The 26937-nt window shown below is 46.0% G+C and overlaps 1 protein-coding gene across 2 annotated transcripts in view; it reads right to left on the reverse strand.

Annotated features, from left to right (window-relative positions):
* Positions 1-26937, reverse strand: part of BLACAT1 (BLACAT1 overlapping LEMD1 locus) — a 109697-nt gene that overhangs the window by 65081 nt on the left and 17679 nt on the right. Inside the window, exon 1 of one of the 2 annotated variants that reach the window (XM_073587214.1) lies at positions 3240-3715. The exons of the other annotated variant lie outside the window; for it this stretch is intronic. The gene's annotated coding sequence lies outside the window, so the exon portion shown is untranslated. Of the gene's footprint in view, positions 1-3239; positions 3716-26937 lie in introns of those variants that run through there. 2 annotated transcript variants of the gene reach the window in all.

The raw sequence follows: 26937 nt of genomic DNA on the forward strand, positions 1-26937 counted from the left end.
AATCTGGATCTTGGACTGCACTTACAAAGCAAAGTAAGGCCATGTGCACACGATGCAGATATCCAGCGCATCCGCAGCGGATTTTACCGCGCAGAAACGCTGCATATCCGCATTATGATGTACAGTAGCATGTTAGTCAATAGAAAAAAAAAAACGCTGTGCAGACGCTGCGGATTTTTCCGCGCAGTTTTCTTGTGGTTCAAATTATGCAGCATGTCACTTCTTTTGTGCGGTTTTCCACCTGCTCCATTCTCCAAATCCGCAGGGGAAAACCGCACGAAAACCGCAAGAAAAAAGGAAGAAATCCGCAGGAAAAATGCAGGTCATTTGACCTGCGGATTTCTTCAATTCTGCGCGGAAAAATCTGCAGGGCAAAAAAGTACGTCTGCACTTAGCCTAAAGGTAAAGGAAACTGCACCCTGTTGTGTCATTGCCTTCTTCCTGCAACCCCTTCAGCACTGCTACATCTCTGTGCCTAACACTACACCCTCTTCCTATCACATCTTTGCTGCCTTATACCATCTGTCCCAGAGAGGATCTGCCTGCAGTGTCGGCTTAACCCCTTCATTGCAGAGCACCACAGGTGGCGTTGCGTAACATCTACCTATAAACTTTATTCTGCTACGTTTCACCCCTTTTGAATGGACGCCCAGGGTCATGGACTGGGTCACCGCCACCGTGACACATCCCTCTGAGACACCGGCCCGGTACCGAGTAACCCCACAGCCCTGGGGGCGATCCACATACACACGGTATGATCACACAGCCTGACACATACACAGGGTATGATCATACAGCCTGACACATACACACAGTATGATCATACAGCCTGACACATACACACGGTATGATGATACAGCCTGGCACATACACACGGTGTGATGATACAGCCTGGCACATACACACGGTGTGATGATACAGCCTGGCACATACACACGGTGTGATGATACAGCCTGGCACATACACACGGTGTGATGATACAGCCTGGCACATACACACGGTGTGATGATACAGCCTGGCACATACACACGGTGTGATGATACAGCCTGGCATATACATACGGTGTGATGATACAGCCTGGCATATACATACGGTGTGATGATGCAGCCTGGCACATACATACGGTGTGATGATACAGCCTGGCACATATGTGGCGCCCCTGAGGCTCAGTCGCCACAGAGGTACTGCACCTTCTCCTAAGGTGTAGTGCCCCACCGCCTAGGTAAGTTGGGAACTCCTTTCCACACTCAAACATCTACATCCCACACACAGGATAGTTCAGTAGGTCCGCCTAGCAGCTTCAGGCTGGGGGTAGCAGAGCACCCTTCGTGAAACCCTGCTTCGTAACACGAGATGTGCTGGGAGGTGGGTGGAGTTAGTATAAAAGAGAGGGAAAGTTGAGGAGAGTAGGTCAGTCTGACGGGAGGTCAGGCGAGAGGAGTTCAGTTCTGAAGTTAGTTTTGAGTTCAGTTTGAGTTCAGTTTGAAAGAGTGCTGCAGCTGCCTCAGTGATCTGAGCCAGCTGGCACGGGAAAGAGAAGAAAAGGAGAAAGACGTAGACCTGCAACCTAAGCTTCCATAAGAGGGAGAAGGAACAGCGCGGAACGAAGGAGTAGGAGAACAGAGAGGAGTTGTGGGTTGGAAGAGGAACCCTGCCTATAGGTTCTCAGCACAAGGCCGAGGCCCGATCCCCGAGGTTGTATGGACACTTATGGTTCTGCAGCAGACACCGGTGGAGTAGTTGGCTGTAAATGCACTATTCCCATCCAAGACTTGGGACACAACAGCAACCGATTTGCGAGCCAGGACTCTGAGAGGAGCCCCCGATAGAGGCTACAGCTGTCTGTCATACAAGTAAGGTTCCAGGAACATCTGACAGGAGGAATTCCAGAGAACTACGGTACTGGAGCTCTTCACATTAAAAGGTGTAATAGAGGAGTCGTTCAGGAAAAGCACATGTTGGCGGAGTGTTGGAGAGGAGAACCCGGACTTGCCCGGGAGGTTGATTCTCTACCCCGGAGGACACGGCACGGAGGCGGGCACCAGTGGGTATCACGAACTGTGAGTAAAGCTTTGAAACTACAAGCCCTGGTGTCCTCCATTCATTCGTCGCTAACACCTTCAGCACCGCTACATCTGGGTACTAGCATCTATACCATTCTGCGCCTCTCCTCATCCATTGCACCCACACTGCCCTGGGACTACAGCTCCACCTGTGGGGAGCTACACCATCTTTGCTGCACCACACCATCAGTCCCAGTGGATCTGCATGCAGCATTGGCTCAACATCTTACTTGCCAAACACCACGGGTGGCGTCACGAACTATTCAACTAAGCTATAACACTATTGACATCACCGCCATTGATATTGGGCGCCCAGGGCCACGGACCGGGTCACCGCTGCTGTGACACATCCCCCTGACACCAGCCCGGAACCAAGTACCCCGCTGCCCTGGGTGTGAGGGGTGACCCACATACATATAGCGTGATTATGCAGCCTGGCACATACACATAGCATCATTCTATGTATAGTCTAGCACTTACACATAATATGATGATACAGCCTGGCACACACACATAGTATGATCACACAGCCTGGCACATACAGTACACATAATATGATGATACAGCCTGGCACATACACATAGTATGAGGATAAAGCCTGGCACATGGTATGACCCACACAGCCTGGCACACACACATAGTATGATCACACAGCCTGGCACATGCACATAGTATGATGATACAGACTGGCACATGGTATGACCCACACAGCCCGGCACAAACACATAGTATGATGATACACATAATATGAGGATACAGCCTGGCACATAATATGAGGATACAGCCTGGCACATACACATAATATGAGGATACAGCCTGGCACATATACACAATATGTGAGGATACAGCCTGGCACATACACGTAATATGAGGATACAGCCTGGCACATACACATAGTATGATGCTAAAGCCTGGCTAATGCACATGGTATGATCACACAGCCTGGCACATAATATGAGGATACAGCCTGGCACATACACATAGTACACAGAATGTTGAAGCATGGTACCTCTTAGGGTCTGTATATAACAACAAGCAATATTTACTAATCTGGAAAACTCTCTTTGGCTTTGGATGTGTGCCAGCGGCCTCCCCACCCCTTGAAGAACCCCTACATCAGTGATTAGTAGACCTCATGTCTTTGTCTCAGAAATCCCACCCCCACCACAGCTTTACCTGCTTCAGCACATCCATAGTTGTCCAGCATAGTGGAAACCTCATGCTTTCCTATGTGTCTCTGTTGCTTGCAGTCTTTGCCAGTGTGTTCACCTTTCCCCTCAGTTCGGCCTATTTCCAGGTCTGTTTTTCCTTTTGCTAAATGTGTGTTCTTTCCCCTTCCTCTAGTTTCCCAGAAAGGGACCCATAAGGCCAGCAGTGAACACTTGAGATGTATGAAGGAGGGGATATGGGGGGTGAAGTGGGTAAGATTGAAAAGGGGGGAGTGGAGGGATGGGAGGCAGAGCCAGAGGGAAGGGGGGTCAGGTATTTTGCCTTCTCTATTCCTGAAGGAACCAGTTAACAAAGGCTCCATTCACTGTTTCTGGTCTGTGGAACAGAAAATGCAACAGGCCATTATGTGAGCCCCATCTCTACAGCTCCTAATCTGTGCACCTGCTCCACCCTCCACTCACACTCACTCTCCACTCTGCAGGTGCCCACTATAGCCGTCTTACACCAGGGGTAAAATAAAGACACTTATAGAATAAAAAAGGGAACATATTACATAGTAGCATCCAGTTCAGAATTTAGTATTAATGACTACTGTTTCCTACAGTAACAAATTTCTCACTTCTACATATAATGAAATGATTAAATGCACATTTGTCAAAGAAAAGTTTTTTTGCTAAGTTATTTGTTTTTAACTGATTAGTGACACATTTTTAATAGACAGAATAAACTGTAATAAACATGATTGGCCAAAGAGGCCAATTTACTGGTGTACTCAACTATGGTATAGGTATAATTGCCCCATAATCTCATTTTACGCCACTCCAAGCAAGATTTTTTCTGTTCTGCTATTGATAGGAATTAGGGTATGTGCACACGTTGCGGACCCTCAGCACATTCTCCTGCGGTGTACAGTACCATTAAAGTCAATACAAAATGAAAAACGCTGTGCACATGCTGCAGATTTTTCCGCGCAGATTTGCTGCGGGATCAAATCCGCAGCATGTCAGTTCTTTGGCGGAATTTGCAGCGGTTTTACACCTGCTCCATTATAGAAATCCATAGGTGTAAAAACGCAAAATCCGCAGTAAATCTGCACTAAATCTGCTGGTAAAATGCAGGTCATTTTACCTGCGGATTTAGCAAAATCCGCGCAGAAAAATCCGCAGGGTAGTCCGCAACGTGTGCACATACCCTTACAGTTCTGCTCAGGTAAAGGATGCATATCTTAGGGCCCGGGTACCCAGCCTGTATGGAAGAACATTAAGCCTTAACAGCAACTAGGTACAGAACCCCACAGTCTCCATGTGTTGTTCTACATGCTAATGGCTCATTCATACCTGAATATTGTACTGAGCTATCCATGTTAGAATCGGATAGCACACGGACCAATGTTATTCCATTGGGCTGCTCAGATGCAAAAAAAAATGTGAAAAAAAATCACAGCATACTCGAGTCTCCTCTGTATTTTGCTCTATGAGTGCTCAAAAAAAATCGGATCCCATGCACGTCATTTGTATTGCATTTGATAGTCACTGATACAATGCAATTATTAGCATAAGAAACTGTACTTGGTCTCGTAAATTTTATTAACCGCTGATGTATAAAAATGGATGCCATACAGCTAACACACGGATCTAAAATGTGGACATACATAAATAACGATACTGAGACAGTCTCACGAAGAAGCAATTTACGTAGTATATACGAGGGGCGATCCAAAAGTAATGATAATCGGTTATTTCTATTGCACACAGAAATTAAAATAAAATGTTTTCTTCTCTCTTAGGTACTCACTAGTCCAGGAAAAAAAAATCACTTAAATAGGCCACGATTCCCGGGAGCTACATTCATTTGAATATGAACTGCCAAGGAGTGAACATCAAAATGGAAAAAAGCGAGCTCAGAGCTGTCATCAAATACCTCTGCTTGAAAAAAATGTCTACCAAAGACATACACAGCGACTTGGTGGAAACATTGGGGGACTCTTCTCCTCCATATTCCACAGTTGCATGCTGGGCCAAGGAATTTAAGCTGGGAAGAACATCGACGGAAGATGAACATCGCGAAGGACACCCATCCACGTCCCTCAATGAAGAAAACGTGAAAAAAGTTGAAGAAGTTGTGTTGGCAGATCGAAGAGTGACTATCAGGCATGTAGCTGAGGTCACAGGGATCTCATATGGCAGTATTCAAAGAATCCTTGCAAAAGAGTTGCATATGAGAAAGGTCTCCGCGCGTTGGGTGCCAAAAATGTTAACCGACAAGCAAAAGAAGAAACGAGTTGACATTTCAATAGCAAATCTCGAAAAGTTCCAAGCAGACAAGGAGAATTTTTTGTCACGTTTTTTGACCATGGATGAGACCTGGATCCACCACTTTGATCCCGATACTAAACAACAATCGATGACATGGAAACGAGCCGACGAACCGACGCCGAAGAAATTCAAAGTGTCAAGCTCAGCAGGGAAGGCTATGGCATCCGTTTTTTGGGACGCTGAAAGAATTATTATGGTGGACTATTTGGAGAAGGGAGCAACTATTACGGGCTCCTACTACGCAGAACAAATAAGAAGATTGCGGGAGGCTATCAAGGAGAAAAGGCGCGGCAAACTGTGGGCTGGAGTGCTGTTTCACCAAGATAACGCACCGGCTCACAAAGCTGCAGTTGCCATGGCTACCATTCAAGAAGCGGGCTTTGAACTGGTGGAACACCCCCCCTATTCACCAGATCTAGCCCTCAGTGACTTCTTTCTCTTTCCTCGGCTCAAGGAACACCTCCGGGGCAAGAAATTTGATGACAATAGCGACGTGATAACTGCTGTTGGGGAGTTTTTTGAGGGTCAAGATCAAGAATTTTTTTCGAAGCAAATTCTAAGTTTAGAAAAGAGATAGACTAAATGTATAGACTTGTTAGGAGACTATGTAGAAAAATAAAAAAAATTTTGGACTATATTCATTGTGTTTATTATTGATTATCATTACTTTTGGATCGCCCCTCGTACTTCTATACATGTGGCACCCAACAAAACACATTATGATTTATTTTCTGTTACGTTTGCAAAGTTAAAGCCTCATTGACCTCTATGGCTGCCCTACAGGTCGGTACAAGGTGAAGTGGCAGGTCATAACTGACTAACATTATGGTAGGACATCTAGCCTGAACTATCATAGACCAGTCTTAATATAAAGAGCACTTGGCTAAGATACACGGCTCCTCATATATTTGGCAAGTCTCTAGCTATCCTCGTACAAGAAAGCAAAATCATTGTTGGTGGATTAGCGCTATAATTTATGCCATTTTATGGCATTTAAGGAACTTCCATTTTCCAGTGTGTCCCAGTTATTTTTTCAGAAAAGTATCAAAAAGGATAAGTTAAATTCATCACAAAGTGACACTTTAATGACTATTTCAGTTTCAGAATTATTCAACCCTTTCATGAAAAGAATCTTTGGTATGTAGCGGAGCACTCTTTGGATGTTATGACCTGCTGCACATGTGATTACTTGCCAGACACCAGTTTCTGATGGAGTTACTGAGGAATATTAGTGCCCATGAAGGACAGGCTAATATTTTTGGACTGCCAAGACAGTGGTCCAAAAACATAAGAGAAGAGATCATTGCTTTTGCACAAGCAAGGAGATGGATGTGTGGCGCCCCCAGGAGTATGGTCGCCACAGTGGCATTACCTTCCTCCTAGGGAGTGTGATGTCAGGCTTGGAAGCAATAAAGGGTCTCTCTATCAGGTAAATACAACACACAGCACAGTTCCCACTCCAGGCCAGCAGAGGGAGCTCTGAACCAAAACTGGGGGAAGAGCTGCTCTCTGGGGGCCAGGAAAGGGAAGGTGAGGAGGGCGAAGTGTGTGGATGGGAGAAGAAGAGCTGGAGCATTGAGCAGAGTTCAGGCTCACTTCTAGCGTGGCGCATGGTTCCGGGGTCCGGTCCCCGAGGCTGTTTGTGAAACTGATGTTCCTGCAGCAGAAACCGGAGGAATAGGAAGCTGTAAATGCTCTGTTCACACATAAGACTCGGAGGCACAACAGCAAAGTGGAGCCAGAAGAAGGAGACTACCGCTGTCTGCCATACGAGGGGGTTCTAAAAGAGAGCAAGCAAGAGGAACTTCAGTGTAACTCAGTACTGCATGTACCTCAGATAAGCGCTAGAAAGGAGACTACACAACCCATCTGCATAGAGAGATTCCTAAGTTGCTTCCAAGCCAGCCAACTCCTGTTCCATCTGTGATCTGGATCCTGGACTGCACTTGCAAAGCAAAGTAAAGGTAAAGGAGACTGCACCCTGTTGTGTCATTGCCTTCTTCCTGCAACCCCTTCAGCACTGCTACATCTCTGTGCCTAACACTGCACCTTCTTCCTCAACACCTATTCTCACTGCCCTGGGACTACAGTTCTACCTGTGGGGAGCGATTACATCTTGCTGCCTTATACCATCTGTCCCAGAGGATCTACCTGCAGCGTCGGCTTAATCCCTTCATTGCCGAGCACCACAGGTGGCGTCACGTATCATCCACTTATAAACATTAACCAGCCGCACTTAACCCCTTTTACATGGACGTCCAGGGCCACGGACCGGGTCACAGCTAATGTGACACTTCCCTCTGAGGTACCGGCCCGGTACCGAGTACCCCACTGCCCTGGTGGGCGACCCAGATGCAAAAATTAGCAACTACAATAAATGCCTCATAGAGGTACAGTTGGAAAAACAATTCGCAATTACAAGTTTAAAATAACACTGGCTATGCTCCCTAGACATGGCAGAAAGATGAAATTGTCTGACACCAGATTCCTGAGGAGGCAGGTGGTCGAAAACCCTTGAGTGACTGTTAAAGACCTACAGTAAGGTTTGATGGCAGCAGACACTGAGATTTTGTGCATCCCAAACGCTGAAGTTCTCCATGCTGGAACTCTAAGGCACTCACATCTGATGACCCAAAAACACAAGAAGACTAAGCTCCAATATGCACAACACCATGAAAATAAGCAAAAAATGTTTTTGGATTCTGTCCTGCAGAGCGATGAAACAAAACCGGAACCTTTCGGCCTTATGGATCAGCTATATGTCTGGAGAAGATAAAAGCATACATTGAAAAAAAAACACCTTGTATACAGTGAAATATGGCAGTGGCTTGGTGATGATGTGTGGCTGCTTTGCTTCCTCCGGCACAGGAAACCTTCAGTTTGTAGAGGGAAAATGGATTAAATCAGAAAATACCAGTATTGTGTCTTCTGTGAGGAAGCTGAAGCTTGGGAGTCATTAAAGGGGTTGTCTGGTCCAAATCGATAAGTCTGCGGTCACTCTGAGAGAGTCACTCTTCACACTTGATGTTTGTGATCTACATAACTGAATTATTTTATGTATTAGTACAGTGCTCATTCCCACAGGCAATGAATGAAGTGGCAGCAAATAAGTACGCCTGCCGCTCCATTCCAACGGTGGACACGATATCCCTGTTTTTGTGAATGGTGGGAGTCCCAGCCATGTGAAAAAAGATCCTTTTCTATTTTTCCAAGAAAGTGCCTTCATCCATCAGAGATCCCCATGCACTTTAGATTAAACATCAGACTTCAACATCCCCATTGACAGTTCCCTCTCAGCTGCCACTAAACTTCTATCTCTCACTTCCTCCTTCGGCCTCACTCAATGGTCTTCTGCAGCCACTCACAAAGATAGCCACACACTAGACCTCATCTTCACCCGCCTCTGCTCCCTTTCTAGCCTCTCTAACTCACCGCTTCCTCTCTCTGACCACAACCTACTTACATTCTCTTCCCTCTCCTCCTCAGGCCCACAATCCCCACCTCAAAAACTCGCACACCCTCGCAGAAATCTTCAACACCTCGATCTACACTCACTGTCTGAATCCCTCCTCCCTTTTACAGACATAAGTTCCCTACACAATGCGGATGCCGCTGCCGCCCTATATAACACCACAATAGCTGTAGCTTTGGAATCAGTTGCCCCTCTCAAACATACCAAAACTTGCAAAATCAACAGACAGCCCTGGCACACCAGTCTGACCGAAGAACTGAGGCGGGCTTCCAGGGCTGCTGTGCAGAGATGGAAAAAATCCCACTCCAATGAGGACTTCATCACATTCAAACAGTCCCTCACTACTTTCAAGGCCACACTCGCTGCAGCAAAACAAACCTACTTCTCATCTCTCATATCCTCCCTGTCTCACAACCCTAAACAGTTATTCAACACCTTCAATTCTCTCCTCCGCCCCCCAGCACCTCCTCCCTCTCCACTCATCTCAGCTGAAGACTTTGCCTCATTTTTCAAGGAGAAGATTGATAACATCAGAGACAGTTTTGGTCAACAACCCCCTGTGCCCTTCCTCCTACCTGCCCTGCCCTCCTCCCCCAAAACCAACTTTTCCACCATTACAAATCGACTCTCCACTCTACTCTCAAGATCACATCTCACTACCTGTGCACTTGACCTGATCCCATCCCACTTCATCCCAAACCTCTCCACAGTCTTCATCCCAACCATAACCCATCTCTACAACCTATCACTAGCAAGTGGTGTTTTCCCCTCAAGCTTTAAACATGCCTCAATCACACCTATCCTCAAAAAGCCCTCTCTTGACCCATCCTCTGTATCTAGCTATCGCCCTATATCACTTCTCCCCATGCCTCAAAACTACTGGAACGACACGTCCATCTTGAACTATCCTCCCACCTCTCTTCTTGCTCCCTTCCTTGACCACTTGCAATCCGGCTTCCACACCACTCCACTGAAACTGCCCTAACTAAGGTCACCAATGACCTACTAGCCGCCAAGGCAAAGCGACACTACTCTGTCCTCCTCCTCCTGGACCTGTCCTCTGCCTTTGACACAGTGGACCATTCCCTATTACTACAGACCCTCTCATCTCTTGGTATCACAGACTTGGCCCTATCTTGGATTGTGTCATACCTAGCAGACCAGACATTCAGCGTCTCCCATTCGCACACCACCTCCTCACCGCGCCCCCTGTCCATCGGAGTCCCACAAGGTTCAGTCCTATGGCGCCTGCTCTTCTCCGTTAACACCTTCGGCCTCGGACAGCTCATAGAATCTCATGGCTTTCAGTATCATCTCTATGCTGATGACACACAGATCTACATCTCTGGACCAGATATCACCTCCCTCAATGTCTGTCTGCTATTTCATCCTTCTTCTCCGCTAGATTCTTAAAACTTAATATGGACAAAACAGAATTAATCATCTTTCGCCCATCTCACGTGACCCCCCCAACAGACCTATCCATTAAAGTAAACGGCTGCCCACTCTCTCCAGTCCCACAAGCTCGCTGCCTCGGGGTTATCCTTGACACTGATCTCTCTTTCAAACCACATATCCAAGCCCTTTCCTCTTCCTGCCGACTTCAACTCAAAAATATTTCACGGATCCGTACATTCCTCCACCAAGAATCTGCAAAAACCATAGTCCATGCCCTCATCATCTCCCGCCTTGACTACTGCAACCTCCTGCTCTGTGGCCTCCCCTCTAACACTCTCGCACCCCTCCAATCTATTCTTAACTCTGCTGCCCGACAAATCCACCTTTTCCCCCGCTATTCCCCGGCCTCTCCCCTCTGTCAATCCCTGCACTGGCTCCACAATTCCCAAAGACTCCAGTTCAAAACCCTAACTATGACATACAAAGCCATCCACAACCTGAGTCCTCCGTACATCTGTGACCTAGTCTCCCGGTACTTACCTGCACAAAACCTCCGATCCTCACAAGATCTCCTTCTGTACTCCCCTCTTATCTCATCTTCCCACAATCGCATACAAGATTTCTCCCGCGCATCTCCTCTACTCTGGAACTCTCTACCACAACATATCAGACTCTCGCCTACCATGGAAACCTTCAAAAAGAACTTGAAGACCTACCTCTTCCGACAAGCCTACAACTTGCAGTAACCACCGATCCACCAAACTGCTGCACGACCAGCTCTACCCTCGCCTACTGTATCCTCACCCATCCCATTGTAGATTGTGAGCCCTCGCGGGCAGGGTCATCTCTCATCCTGTACCAGTCGTGACTTGTATTGTTTAAGATTACTGTACTTGTATGTATTATGTAGAACCCTCCTCATATGTAAAGCGCCATGGATTAAATGGTGCTATAAATGTCTGCATTGTGATTCCTATAAGTGTGTTCTAGAAGTGTGAAGATTAATTTAAGAATTAAAACCAGAAGGATGTATACAGACTGTGCCCTGCTACCTGCCACCATCGCACTCTAACAAGCATCTCTATTCTTCCGACAGGTATGTCCATCCACCCAGCTCTCCTGCTCTCCTGCTGTCTGTCTATGAAGGACACACAGTGCATCACCCAGCTTTGCACATAGACTTGCCTCTGCACCTAGCATTCACATGGTATGTCCATCCACCCAGCTCTCCTGCTCTCCTGCTGTCTGTCTATGAAGGACACACAGCGCATCACCCAGCTTTGCACATAGACTTGCCTCTGCACCTAGCATTCACATGGTATGTCCATCCACCCAGCTCTCCTGCTCTCCTGCTGTCTGTCTATGAAGGACACACAGTGCATCACCCAACTTTGCACATAGACTTGCCTCTGCACCTAGCATTCACATGGTATGTCCATCCACCCAGCTCTCCTGCTCTCCTGCTGTCTGTCTATGAAGGACACACAGTGCATCACCCAGCTTTGCACATAGACTTGCCTCTGCACCTAGCATTCACATGGTATGTCCATCCACCCAGCTCTCCTGCTCTCCTGCTTTCTGTCTATGAAGGACACACAGTGCATCACCCAGCTTTGCACATAGACTTGCCTCTGCACCTAGCATTCACATGGTATGTCCATCCACCCAGCTCTCCTGCTCTCCTGCTGTCTGTCTATGAAGGACACACAGTGCATCACCCAGCTTTGCACATAGACTTGCCTCTGCACCTAGCATTCACATGGTATGCCTTTCAGCTAACCCCAGCTTACCCCAGTGTTATTTATGACCTTGTTTACTCTGGCTTGATCATATACATCTGGTCCACTCTTAATTGTCTGACCAAGAAGAGCAGAGACCACTCCTCTCTGCTTCACACCTGACTGCACTTAGTTGTACATATATTGCAGAGCACAAGTCTGCATAAAGACTTCAGTCTGCAGTGTGATTCCTATAAGTGTGTTCTAGAAGTGTGAAGATTAATTTAAGAATTAAAACCAGAATTGAACCAGAAGGGAACTGAAGGTAACTGTACACAGTCACTGTAAACAATGTTTCTGTTTGTTTTCACTTTCACCCCAATAATCCTTCACTTTCTGCTAATTCCCCTAATCCCTACTCCTAGTAAGGAACTGTTCATCTCTTCTTCAATCCTCCCCATCCACCTCACCTCCGCCTCAAAACTGTTCCTTACCATACAATCCTCTGTCTCCAAACACAGACAGCCCCCTCATGCCCTCTCCTGCTCCCACCTGTTAACACTTTCTCTGCTCCTTCTCACTGCTGGTGATATCTCTCCAAATCCTGGTCCTCCTCACCACATTCCCACAGTCATTTCTACCTCCCATCCACACTCTATCACAACCTTCCGTAACCTCTCCAACCTTATACCCATTCACCCAGCCCCCGCTTCTTCAGTCCCACTAACAGGAGCTCTGTGGAACGCTCGCTCTGTCTGCAACAAGCTTTCCTACATCCATGATCTTTTTGTTACTACCAAACTTTCCTTCCTCGCCATCACCGAAACCTGGCTCACCCCTTCTGACACAGCCTCTCCTGCTGCACTTTCGTATGGCGGCTTCCACCTTTCTCACACCCCCCGCCCCAGCAGCAAACATGGTGGAGGAGTTGGTTTTCTCCTGTCAGATACCTGCTCCTTCACCCCAATCCCACTGCCACCCTCTGTTACCCTCCCTTCCTTTGAGGTGCACTCTGTGCGCATCTACTTCCCCTCCAACCTCCAACTGGCTGTCATCTACCGCCCCCCAGGGCCAGCCACCACCTTCTTTGACCACTTCACCACCTGGTTACTTCATTTCCTTTCCGCGGACATCCCTACTATCATCATGGGCGACTTCAACATCCCCATTGACACTTCCCTCTCAGCTGCCACTAAACTTCTATCTCTCACTTCCTCCTTCGGCCTCACTCAATGGTCTTCTACAGCCACCCACAAAGATGGCCACACACTGGACCTCATCTTCACCCGCCTCTGCTCCCTATCTAACCTCTCTAACTCACCTCTTCCTCTCTCTGACCACAACCTGCTCACATTCTCTTCCCTCTTCACTCCATGTCTACAATCCCCACCCCACAAACTTTCACACCCTCGCAGGAATCTTAAACACCTTGACCTACACTCATTCTCTGAATCCCTCCTCCCTCTTACAGATATAAGTTCCTTACACAATGCGGATGACGCTGCCGCTCTATATAACACCACAATAGCTGTAGCTTTGGAATCCGCTGCCCCACTTACACATACCAAAACTCGCAAAATCAACAGACAGCCCTGGCTCACCAGCCTGACCAAAGAGCTGAGGCGAGCTTCCAGGGCTGCTGAGCGCAGATGGAAAAGATCCCACTCCAACGAGCACTTCATCGCATTCAAACAGTCCCTCACTACTTTCAAGACCACACTCGCCATAGCTAAACAAACCTACTTCTCATCTCTCATATCCTCCCTGTCTCACAACCCTAAACAGTTATTCAACACCTTCAATTCTCTCCTCCGCCCCCCAGCACCTCCTCCCTCCCCACTCATCTCAGCTGAAGACTTTGCCTCATTTTTCAAGCAGAAAATTGATAACATCAGGGACAGTTTTGGTCAACAACCCCCAGAGCCCTTCCTCCCGACTTCCCAGCCCTCCACCTTCAAAACCAACTTCTCCACCATTACAGAAGATCGACTCTCCACTCTACTCTCAAGATCACATCTCACCACCTGTGCACTCGACCCGATCCCATCCCACTTCATCCCAAACCTCACCACAGTCTTCATCCCAACCCTAACCCATCTCTTCAACCTATCACTAACAACTGGTGTTTTCCCCTCAAGCTTTAAACATGCCTCCATCACACCTATCCTCAAAAGCCCTCTCTTGACCCATCCTCTGTATCTAGCTATCGCCCTATATCACTTCTCCCATACGCCTCCAAACTACTGGAACAACACTTCTACCTTGAACTGTCCTCCCATCTCTCTTCTTGCTCCCTCTTCGACCGCTTACAATCTGGCTTCCGGTCACACCACTCCACTGAAACTGCCCTTACTAAGGTCACCAATGACCTCTTAACTGCCAAGAGCAAGCGACACTACTCTGTCCTCCTCCTCCTGGACCTGTCGGCTGCCTTTGACACAGTGGACCATTCCCTATTATTACAGACCCTCTCATCCCTCGGCATCACAGACTTGGCACTCTCCTGGATCTCATCATACCTAACAGACCGGACATTCAGCGTCTCCCACTCACACACCACCTCCTCACCTCGCCCCCTATCTGTCGGAGTCCCACAAGGTTCAGTCCTTGGGCCCCTGCTGTTCTCTATTTACACCTTTGGCCTGGGACAGCTCATAGAATCTCATGGCTTTCAGTATCATCTTTATGCTGATGACACACAGATCTACATCTCTGGACCAGATATCACCTCCCTACTAACCAGAATCCCTCAATGTCTGTCCACTATTTCATCCTTCTTCTCCACTAGATATCTGAAACTCAACATGGACAAAACAGAATTCATCATCTTTCCCCCATCTCACGTGACCCCCCTACGAACCTATCAATTACAGTAAATGACTGCCCACTCTCCCCAGTCCCACAAGCTCGCTGCCTCGGAGTAATCCTTGACGCTGATCTCTCCTTCAAACCACATATCCAAACCCTTTCCACTTCCTGCCGACTTCAACTCAAAAATATTTCACGCATCCGTCCATTCCTCACCCAAGAATCTGCAAAAACCCTAGTCCATGCCCTCATCATCTCTCGCCTTGACTACTGCAACCTCATGCTCTGTGGCCTCCCCTCAAACACTCTCGCACCCCTCCAATCTATTCTAAACTCTGCTGCCCGACTAATCCACCTGTCCCCCCGCTATTCCCCAGCTTCTCCCCTCTGTCAATCCCTTCACTGGCTCCCAATTGCCCAGAGACTCCATTACAAAACCCTAACCATGACATACAAAGCCATCCACAACTTGTCTCCTCCATACATCTGTGACCTCGTCTCCCGGTACTTTCCTGCACGCAACCTCCGATCCTCACAAGATCTCCTTCTCTACTCCCGTCTTATCTCCTCTTCCCACAATCGCATACAAGATTTCTCTCGCGCATCACCCCTACTCTGGAACTCTCTACCACAACATATCAGACTCTCACCTACCATCGAAACCTTCAAAAAGAGCCTGAAGACCCACCTCTTCCGACAAGCCTATAACCTGCAGTAACCACCGATCGACCAAACCGCTGCACGACCAGCTCTATCCTCTCCTACTGTATTATCACCCATCCCTTGAAGATTGTGAGTCCTCGCGGGCAGGGTCCTCTCTCCTCCTGTACCAGTTATGACTTGTATTGTTTAAGATTATTGTACTTGTTTTTATGTATACCGCTCCTCACATGTAAAGCGCCATGGAATAAATGGCGCTAGAACAATAAATAATAATAATAATAATAATAATAATAATAATAATAATAATAATTAAAGATAGCCGAACCCGCTCATATCAATTTGATCAGCTGACTTTCTAAAATATAATGGGGGAGACAAGGGTTGCCATTTTGACTTTAAACATTAGACACCCCCCTTTGTTCATCAGGAAATAAGCTTCTGTCAGAACCATTTTGCAGTGGCTTTGTCAGCAGTTCCTTTCGAAAAGTCACAAATGATCGGCAGAACCGAGCTCATGTGTATTAGGTAGTCAGAAGAGATAGCCACTGTCCAAATGAGTTCTTGACTGTAAGCTACCTTATATGTATGACTAGCTTTAAAGGTGCCTATGCACATTAGAGTAAAGCTGATGGAGTATTTCAACCAAAATGAGTGTTGTTCAGGTAAATTTTAACCTCGAATGATTATTTTAACTGACAAATCAAATAACACATTTAAGGAAATAATTCAGCCAAAATCATCTTTTGATATGTGAGAAGTTTACCAGACTGACAACCAGAATAAAAAAACACTATTGACTCCACAAACCCTTTTGGCAATGCTCAAGGTTTTCTGAATCTGTAAATCTCATTAAAAATATGATGTCTTTCCTGAAAATCTTTTATTCTTTTTCCTGCAACAGAAATCTCTAAATATCTCTACACAAAAAGGCATTAAGGCTATGTGCCCACGTATGCAGAAAAAAAATGCATTTCTTCCCAGGAAAAAGGTGCTGTTTCTTTTGTGTCTTTTTCCTCGTTTTTGAATGATTTTTGCACGTTTTTTCGCGTTTTTCCCACGACTTTCGCGTGCGAAATTCAAGCACTTTCCAAGTGATTTGAAGCATCGCTTGGAATGTGATTGACAGGTTGGTCACACTGGTCAAACATAGTGTTTGACCAGTGTGACCAACTTTTTACTATTGAGGCTGCCTATGCAGCATCAGTAGTAAAAAGATCTAATGTTAAAAATAATAGAAAAAATAAAAAATCGGGTTATATTCACCTTCCGGCGTCCCGCGCAGCCTTCCCGAGGCCTCAGCAATGCTTCCGTTCCTAGTAATGCCTTTCGAGACCTTTGATGACGTAAAGTCTCAAGATACTGTAGCGGTCTCGCGAGATCGTACGTCATCACAGGTCCCTGCCGCAAGGCATTACTGGGAACGGGAGCATCGCTGAGGCCCGGGAAGGCTGCGCTGGATGCCGGAAGGTGAATATAACCCGATTTTTTGTTTTTTATTCTTTTCTTTACAGGGATGTGGTACCCAGGGCCTAGAGGACAGTTTCCTGTCCTCCACACCGTGGGTACCATCCGCACATGAGCCACTCACTTTGTGCATGGTGGGCATAGCCACATGCGGGAAGTAAGCAGATCTCATGCATTCCTATGGGTGCGGAATCGCGGCAATTCTTTTCGGAATTGCGGCGATTACGCAAAAAGAATGAGCATGCTGCATTTTTTTCCACAATGCGATTATGCCGCGGAAAAAATCGCAGCATTAGCACAGCATGTGCGGAATGCCATAGGAAAGCATGGAGTGCATTCTGTATGTGTTTTTTAAGCATTTACGCAGCGTTTTCGTGGCAAAAACGCTTAAAAATTGCAGAGTGTGCACACAGCCTAAAGCATCCTTCCACCTTCACATAGTAAATGTGTCTATATATTTCTAATGTCAGCATGCCCAATGACCTCTGCTCTGCTGCCTTGACAAGTAGAAGTTTCAACTGTATCTGTGTCCTTGAGATAAGGAATCAACTGAACACAATGGTGGAACAGAGAATGATTGGTTCACTGCTCTGCTACTTACTCAGGCAGAGGATGTACAGTTGTGGCCAAAAGTATTGACACCCCTGCAATTCTGTCAGATAATACTCAGTTTCTTCCTGAAAATGATTGCTAACACAAATTATTTGGTGTTATTATCTTCATTTAATTTGTCTTAAATGAAAAAACACAAAAGAGAATGAAGCAAAAAGCAAAACATTGATCATTTCACACAAAACTCCAAAAATGGGCCAGACAAAAGTATTAGCACCCTCAGCCTAATACTTGGTTGCACAACCTTTAGCCAAAATAACTGCGACCAACCGCTTCCGGTAACCATCAATAAGTTTCTTACAATGCTCTGCTGGAATTTTAGACCATTCTTCTTTGGCAAACTGCTCCAGGTCCCTGATATTATAAGGGTGCCTTCTCCAAATTGCCAATTTTAGATCTCTCCACAGGTGTTCTATGGGATTCAGGTCTGGACTCATTGCTGGCCACTTTAGAAGTCTCCAGTGCTTTCTCTCAAACCATTTTCTAGTGCTTTTTGAAGTGTGTTTTGGGTCATTGTCCTGCTGGAAGACCCATGACCTCTGAGGGAGACCCAGCTTTCTCACACTGGGCCCTACATTATGCTGCAAAATTTGTTGGTAGTCTTCAGACTTCATAATGCCATGCACATGGTCAAGCAGTCCAGTGCCAGAGGCAGCAAAGCAACCCCAAAACATCAGGGAACCTCCGCCATGTTTGACTGTAGGGACCATGTTTTTTTCTTTCAATGCCTCTTTTTTCTCTTGTAAACTCTATGTTGATGCCTTTGCCCAAAAAGCTCTACTTTTGTCTCATCTGACCAGAGAACATTCTTCCAAAATGTTTAGGCTTTATCAGGTAAGTTTTGGCAAACTCCAGCCTGGCTTTTTTATGTCTCGGGGTAAGAAGTGGGGTCTTCCTGGGTCTCCTACCATACAGTCCCTTTTCATTCAGACGCCGACGGATAGTACGGGTTGACACTGTTGTACCCTCGGACTGCAGGGCAGCTTGAACTTGCTTGGATGTTAGTCAAGGTTCTTTATCCAACATCCGCACAATCTTGCGTTGAAATCTCTTGTCAATTTTTCTTTTCTGTCCACATCTAGTGAAGTTAGCCACAGTGCCATGGGCTTTAAAATTCTTGATGACACTGCGCACGGTAGACACAGGAACATTCAGGTCTTTGGAAATGGACTTGTAGCCTTGATATTGCTCATGCTTCCTCACAATTTGGTTTCTCAAGTCCTCAGACAGTTTTTTGGTCTTCTTTCTTTTCTCCATGCTCAATGTGGTACACACAAGGACACAGGACAGAGGTTGAGTCAACTTTAATCCATGTCAACTGGCTGCAAGTGTGATTTAGTTATTGCCGACACCTGTTAGGTGCCACAGGTAAGTTACAGGTGCTGTTAATTACACAAATTAGAGAAGCATCACATGATTTTTCGAACAGTGCCAATACTTTTGTCCACCCTCTTTTTTATGTTTGGTGTGGAATTATATCCAGTTTGGCTTTAGGACAATTCTTTTTGTGTTTTTTCATTTAAGACAAAGTAAATGCGATAATAATACCAAATAATTTGTGTTTGCAATCATTTTCAGGAAGAAACTGTGTATTATCTGACAAAATTGCAGGGGTGTCAATACTTTTGGCCACAACTGTATTTGTAGCAAAGTGCAGGTGTGGGGTATGTCACCACGGAACAGACAGACCAACAGTTAAAGGGGGGTTTATTTACAGGGATTAACACTGGCACTATATCAGTGCGAGTATTAGAAAAGTGAAACAGCTTATCAGATAGGCAGACGATATGAACAGTCATAAACGGTATCTCTTGGAAAGAACTTATCAGTCTGAAGGGGACTTGCTTGCAGGGTTGAACTTTTCCACGTTGGCGCCAATCAACAGCGGCACTTGTCGTCTCCAGTCTTTGTGCACTCTGTGGTCTTTGAATAATCCCTAGCCGGGGTCTCAGGGGTTACTGCGGGAGCCAGAGGGGGTACGAGGCAAACGGGGTCCCCGCTGCTCTGAGTCCTTCGCTCCAACGCTACAGCTAAGTCTCTCCACAGGGATCAGGGGCTCTGCACTAACACTGCGGGCACCGGGGCTTCGCGCGGGGGTCTCTGTCTCTGCACGGGTCACTGTCTCCGAATGGGCTGCTGTCTCTGCTCGGGCCACTATCACTGCATGGGCAGCTGTCTCTGCATGGGCCACAATCTCTGCACGGGGCACAGTTTCTGCATGGGGGTCAGGACACACCTCCATTGTCACTGCAGACTCTGGCTTCACGTAGTTACGGGCTACGGTCCCCCGGTCTGTGCCTTCTGAATGGGAGCGCTCTCTCTCCCCCCGGTCTGCGGCTTGTCCTGACCGCTGCCCAGGCTGCTCTGAGGTCTGTGTGCATGCTTTTCCCGCTCTCTACCTGACTTCCTTCCTGTGCAGCACCACTTCCTCCTTCCCACTGCTACTGACAGGCCCATGATGCAGTCGGTCCAGGTCCAAGAGTCTTCCCCCTGGCAACCCTACTGCGCCGCTATATGGTTCCGGGCATGGAGCAGAGGAGGTAAACCCTTTCTTGTTCTTCTTATCCTTCACCCTCTTACATATTATGGCATGATGATGTCATTGTGGCACCTGTCCTAGGGAGCAGACTGGGGGAAGAAAAAGGTTGTCCTGCTTGTCTTGAGAGCAGGATAAATAAAGTTTAAAAGAAACCCATGTCCGATAATGCTATTAACTTGAAGCTATAATGTCAATCAATAGGTTAATACCGTTATGAGGTTGCATGGCTGCTGTACGGAAAGTGTGGCACCCTGAAGAAAATGAACCTTATTCCTCCTCTGTGCCGCCGGCATTCAGTCGTGTAGGAGTACCATTGTGGCTCCTGTCATCGGTCAATAAACTGTGAGTGGTGGCTGTCAGCAAGCTCCAACAGTGTGACTGACGGCCAGCTCTGTACTGGTGATGCATTGCTGAGCCGGCTGTCAGTCAAAGTTCCGGGATAAAGTGACCAATATCACAGTATAGTGAACTATGAGTGAAGCCATGCTGGTACGCCTGCATGACTGAAAGCCACAGCTCCTGGGACAATTAAAGTTTATTTTCTCCTGTTCTGTCCCCACATGAGGCAAATGGAGGTGTAGTTGATTGGGGTTGGGAGAGATTCCTACCTTCCGTTTCCTCAATGCAGAGCAGACAGGACCATTGTTGCTGTTTTGCTGTTCATGCGTCCACAGAGATGATACACACCAGATATTGTGAAGTCCAGACTTGTTTATTGGAAATCTGGACATACAGCGTATGATTGGTAATGCAGTACTTCTCCAGAAATGCAGGTACAACGACCAAGGTGGTACAGCAGGATGCAGCAAGGTGAGCAACGGATTTGTATGTGATTATGGTAAAAAAATGATGCCTTTCACAGCCTGGTAAGCGTGTCTCTCCCAGGAGAAAATGAAACTAGTAATGGCCACCGGCAGGAAGAGAAGGACTGACTGACCTGGAAGTGGAATGCATGTACTAGAATTAATTAGCTGCAGTCTGCTATACAGAAAAAGGACAGCAGGTGGAAGCAGACCAAATGCAAAACTGAACACAAAGAATGGTAACATAATACAATCTATATAAGCATATAATCATAACTTTAGATGGAACAGCACATCTCCCATATGCCGCACTTTCAGTACAGGGGATGGGCACCTTCCTAATGCTATTAGACTGCAAAATTAACTCTATATCTGCAGGCTAACAGCTTTCTCCACCTTAAATTTGCCTGAAAAAGCTTTTTAAAAATGCTTACAAGAATTATCATATGCACTGCAATGTCAAACCGACTTGCTGTGCATATGGACAGACTTTTTGAGCTCCTTTTAACCGATTCATGTTTCGGAAGCCATCATTCAGCTGAAAAGAAGAAGTGACCTGATTGTTTCTGAGCTATTTTTCTCTGCCTGTCTGAGCAAGTGGACACATTCAGGAAAAAACAAACACAAATGGAGTTTGTTTGAACTCAGTTTTTGTTGTGAGCAGGTTGCGGGATGCAGTGACAGGCAGAAGGCAGAGCAAGAGTTAATAGCTTTACTATAACAGGGAGGATACTCCACGCAGGAAGATAAACAGTTAAATGGGGAAATAAATGGTTAAATGGGAGAATGAACAGGTCAAAGGCAAAATGATATGCAGTGTTGAAGAACAATGAATTCAATGATGGCAGTTCCTTTAAGTTAACTAATCCTGTCAGTGGTATATAACTTTGGAAGTGCTAATACTACAAGAGTGGTATCCACTGCAAGACAAAACACCACACCACTGGGTTGTTAACTTAAAAAGCAGATAATAAAAAATGTCTGCACTGGATGATCCACCCAAAAACTCACGCTAATTGTAGGATTAAAGATGACCCAATGAAATAAAGAACCACAAATGCCTGAGTGCGTCTCAGTCACCAGCTTGCAACAATTAAAACAAGGTATTCCACAAAGCATATAAGAAGTGTTGTTGAACCGGATCGTGCGGAGGCTACTTTGTGTATCCACCGTCCCCGGGCGACTCTATCCACACACAGGTTTAAAAGAGGACGATTCCTAAGACGGACCATCCCTGATGAAGGAAGCCGTGCACTTCCGAAACCGGTAGGAAGGAATTGGTCCGCACCACTCGCTGTATCCAACCACGTGACTGTTTGACGTCACACAGGTCCTTCAACTTCTTTGAAGCCGGCGGCTTTGTGCCGTGAAGAACGCTGGCGCATCGAGGGAGCAACGAACAGTGAGTAACTAAGAGACTGTCACCGGCCGGGACAGTTCTCTTAACAGTGACTGCTGGAAGGAACGTATTATCATCATTCTTATTATTTGTGCGCAGAACTTTACTAATATCAGAGCGACGAAGAGCTCTCTCGTTCTAGATCCCATAGAACTGTTACACTTTGGGCCTCCTTGTGTGGCTATATATGCCCCTCTGCATACTTTTAAGGTACACGGATATATTCTCCTGCAAGTGCCTTCAATATTAATTTATCCAATATATATGCTCTATGATCCTATAGACCTATTTATTAATTTGCAGTCTATTTCCGGATGGTGTCGCCTTTTAGTCCTGATTGGATAGATCTTTTTATGATATTCCCAGAACGTACCATATTGATTTTTATTCCATGTAAGTGAAACATTTACTGATATATTGTGCCGTTTTGCAACAACACTTCTTATATGCTTTGTGGAATACCTTGTTTTAATTGTTGCAAGCTGGTGACAGAGACGCACTCAGGCATTTGTGGTTCTTTATTTCATTGGGTCATCTTTAATCCTACAATTAGCGTGAGTTTTTGGGTGGATCATCCAGCGCAGACATTTTTCATTATCTAATCCTGTCAGTCGTTTCTCAGACCGTGGGTTTTGCTGAACTGACGATGGCGCCAATAACGGCTGGCGCGATGGTGATCTGATGAGGTTCTGTGGGGAATGATGATCAGTCTTCTGGTACCTTCTGCTGAACCCCTAGTCCATTAATTGATGTAGCCAAGATTGGATAGGCCACAGCACTATCCGGGTCCAAAGTAGTCCGGCATATGAATATTGGCAAGTCCGGGCGCAAACGTCTGTCCCGCACCCGGTCTCTCTTAGGTGAAATGTGCGCTGTACTCTCGGGCTCGCAGCGTATGTCGCCTTGTTTTCTAGTCACCACCGGACACACTGCACGTCTGTGTTTCCTGTCTCTGTTAGTGGCGGCGGAGATAAGCAGATGCGGACTTGCGCTATAGCGGTACTCCAGGGATGACACACTCTTCTCCCCCTGCCTTGCGTTGTCTGTTCCCGCCAAGACTGACTGCTTCCAAGCGCGCTGCTGCTGTTGCCACTTTGCCACACCCTCTACTTCCGAGTGCAAAGGTTTGTCCAGTCCCTTATGCTTTCCCCTGGACAACAGAGGAGACAACCCCGACTGTTCTGGACCCGGCACAGAACAGGTACCCGTGGCCCGGTCTTCCTCCTTACATTGTCATTGTGGTGTATGGCCATGTAAAGGGGTGAGATAGAATTACCTCCTTGCTTCCCTTCCTATAATTGTCCTCCATCTCTTGCTGTTTACATACTGTATGCTAATGTTGATAATGTCTATGATAAAAATTTGCGGTACTGCTACAGAGTAATATGTATTATCACTCACATTTATGGTACTGCCACATTCATACATATGTTACCATTCTTTAGAGAACTGTATTATATGGTATTGTGTTCCTTTAGTATAATATTGTATATAACATATGTGATGTGTACTAATGTTCATGTACAGTTTAGGGAAAGTAAGGTGCTTTCTTTTGGAAACATTAGAGAAGGGCACGTTAGTATATAGTTCTTATAGACAAGGGTAAGTGTAGTTCATTTGTGGGCCACTAGATGGGGGCATAATAGCGTGCACTGTTTGGTATAGTTGATAGGATGGTTATAGAGGTTTAAGTGTAGGAGGGGCTGCTGGTTGGTAAGACAGGAGTTTCTGTGAAGTTAGATCAGACAAGGCCAGGGTGCCCGCAGTGTCCACATGGGCTATAGCCCTGGACAGCTTGACAGCCACGTACCATTAAAGCGCTGCAACCCACGTTATCCACGGCCACTGTGCATCATTGCAGTGGGCCAGAACAGGGAAAGACAGATGTGGCAACTCATCGCCTGGGAAGATGTCTTTAGGGCAGGAGTCAGTTGGACTTGGGAGATGAAGGAAGTTGGAGCTTCGACAAGATCGGTACAGACAGGCCAGATGCTTGACCAGAGGCAACCAAACCTGGTGACTGATGATTTCATCATGGCGAGGTTAGGCCAGGAAGGAACTGGGGAGCAGACTAGGATGGTCTGGTCCGGGCGTGTACTGCACAGAAGCGACAGCCAGACAGGGAAAGATTAGGAAACAAGTGAATTCCATGATGTACCAACTGTGTATGTAACCTGTGAAATATTCAGTAAAGAGAATCTTGGTAGAAAGAAAGAAGGTGGCACTCACCAATCGTTCAAAATCCACACATTAATTCATAACGGTTAAAACATTTTCGCCGGGAGAACGGGGGAAAGGAGTGAGCAGGTGACCCGTAGAAGAGCAATAGCGCAAAACGGCCATCGTCTCCCAGCAAAGATGTTTTAACTGTTATGAATTAAAGTGTGGATTTTGAAGACTGGTGAGTGCCACCTTCTTTCTTTCTACCAAGATTTGCAAGCATTGTGTTATTCCTGGTGAGCACCCGAAATCCCAGGTGTATGCCTGTAGCGTCACTGGACACCGGACTGAAGTGATTGTTTGCTGTGGTTATTGCGGTGCTGTTTTCCCTTTTTTCTTGGACGGATGATCAGTAAAGAGAATGTTAAAGTTATCTTGGACTGTCTCTCCATTGCTGGGGGTCGCTTGGAAGAGGGACCGTCGTTGCCTGGGAAGTGCCCGGGCGAAGCTGAATTTGGAGATGCAGGTAAGCTAAAGAGAAGAACACAGTTTTCTGTAGGGGAAGGACTGGACATAGATGTTGCAGTAATGCAGGTCACGACTACAGTCCTGGCCTCCACTTACAGCCACATCAGGGCTCTGTCTGAACCCATCTGAGTACCATGTTTAGGGAAATTAAGACGTAACACCAAAATACACTGCCAAAAATGCAGTGTGAACCGGGCCTAACAGAGAGGTATGTTAGCAATGTGTGAGTGTGTGTGTATATTTCAATGTACAGAATATCTAAATATATCAGTATTTGTATATACTTGAGTAAAATTAATATGTCTTAGTGCATGTATGTCAATCTAATGGTACCAAAAACCCCTGCCTTTTCGTTTTTTAAAGCACAAGTTAGACATTCTGGTACAAATCATTAATGCCTAAAGAAAATTCTGCTAATCAACCCAACTTCCACCAAGCCTAACCTACAGTATGTGATGACGATTCTGTCACAACAGTTTAGAAGTAATTTCTCGTAAGAGAAAATATCTGGTAGAGGAAGGACTGACTTCAATATGTGCAGGATCAATCTCTGGAAGACTTCTCTGTATAAATTTCAAAGGAACAATGTAAAGCAGCTGCTTTCATTCTTCGAACCCAGTCCACAGGTCAGCAGAAATCTATATACAGGAGAAAAAGTGTGGACGCAGTGAATTGTGTAGTTTTGAATGAAGCCATTCTTAATGTAGTGAAAAACAGGAGGAAAATTGCACGTTGGCTGAAATGGTAAAAACAAATGGAATTCCACCATTGTTGTTTCCATTATTGGGTCTGTTTCCAAGCTGTAGTTTGTAGTGCTATAATTTTGGGATACATATGACATTTTGATTGCTTTTTATTACATTTGTGGGGAAAGCATGGCGATCAAAAAAAGTAAAAAAGGCAATTCTGGTGGTTCTATTTTATGCTTCTTAGTGTTAAATGTACAGTTGAAATAATTTTAGATTTTAATAGGTTTGACTTTACGGATATGATGATACCATTCACTTGTAAATGTACTGCAATGCTAAAGATGGCTAGGCTTTATAGGGGAACTATGATGGCTGCTATGTGGGATTGCGAATATCTAGTTTTCTGGTTGTTGGTGACAACATGTTTTTCTTTTCCAAACTGAAAATCTACCTCAAAGATAAAGGGTTGATAATGTCCTACATCATGAACACCAAATCAAACATAGGCCTCCTTCACACGTTTGTATAAAACAAGTACATGAAAAACGGTACTGGTGTCATAAGTGTTTACCATCCTTGTGTCATCTGTGTTTGTCTGGTATGGATAAAGAAATATCTAAATTACAAAGCTTCTCCTATACTTTGCCTCTGGATTGTACGGATGCCACCCGTGTGATGTACGCGCTTTTCACAGACCAGTAGACTTGTATTGGCCCTTGTCATCTGTACTACTGAAAAAATGGATGTCTCCTTGTGTTTAGCACAGACACACAGTCCACGTAAAAACACAGACATGTGAATAGCACAGCAGGTTATAATGGGCTCCTTTCTTGTCCCTAGCTCACCCTGCTCCACAGGATACTTCTGAAGGCGAAGATGCCGGGGCCTCTACCCTTGCCTTATCTCCTAAGCTCAGCCAGGGAAGAGGGGCATTATTGTGCACCGCAGTACACCAACCCAACGAACAGGGTAACACAGACAAGAGTTAACAGAAAACTTCTGACATACAAAATATTCCCTCACATATATCAGAGGAATCCACTGGTGTGTGCAGGAAGGGGAAAAAACAAAATAGAGAAGGATAACGAATAACCACGAGTACAAACCAAACAACAGTCGCTAATTATTCCTCCAGC

Source organism: Dendrobates tinctorius, unplaced genomic scaffold (assembly GCF_039654945.1).
Source record: "Dendrobates tinctorius isolate UK_male_01 unplaced genomic scaffold, ASM3965494v1 ptg000098l, whole genome shotgun sequence".
Classification (NCBI taxonomy): domain Eukaryota; kingdom Metazoa; phylum Chordata; class Amphibia; order Anura; family Dendrobatidae; genus Dendrobates; species Dendrobates tinctorius.